We start from the raw sequence: 284 nt of genomic DNA, 5'->3' as shown, positions 1-284 counted from the left end.
GATTTATACTATATATTGTGACCAATAGATTACTTTGAGCAGACAGTCACATTCAAATTTCAATCAAATATGCTCACTGCCTGTTGATTGGCTGCACATTTCTTTAATTTGTTGACTCAACTTATTGATATTTCCCCAATGAATTCACATTTTAGAATTTAATGGATAAATTTAATATGTGTGGCCATCTATACATCTTCAGTTATCATACTCTTTTAATAAACACTGCCCCAACTGGTGATTTGTACCATATAACATGTCCAATTGATGACTTTGAGCAGGCA

At 32.4% G+C, this 284-nt stretch overlaps 2 protein-coding genes across 3 annotated transcripts in view; both read left to right on the top strand.

The window, feature by feature from the left end:
• Positions 1–284, top strand: part of mal2 (mal, T cell differentiation protein 2) — an 871,414-nt gene that overhangs the window by 802,519 nt on the left and 68,611 nt on the right. The window lies entirely within an intron of this gene.
• LOC116690853 (fucolectin-1) overlaps positions 1–284 on the top strand; it is a 7,025-nt gene that overhangs the window by 3,212 nt on the left and 3,529 nt on the right. The gene's annotated exons all lie outside the window — the stretch shown is intronic.

Source organism: Etheostoma spectabile, chromosome 6, assembly GCF_008692095.1.
Source record: "Etheostoma spectabile isolate EspeVRDwgs_2016 chromosome 6, UIUC_Espe_1.0, whole genome shotgun sequence".
Taxonomy (NCBI): domain Eukaryota; kingdom Metazoa; phylum Chordata; class Actinopteri; order Perciformes; family Percidae; genus Etheostoma; species Etheostoma spectabile.
Note: the sequence above shows the minus strand (reverse complement) of the source record. Positions and strands in the feature narration are given on the sequence as shown.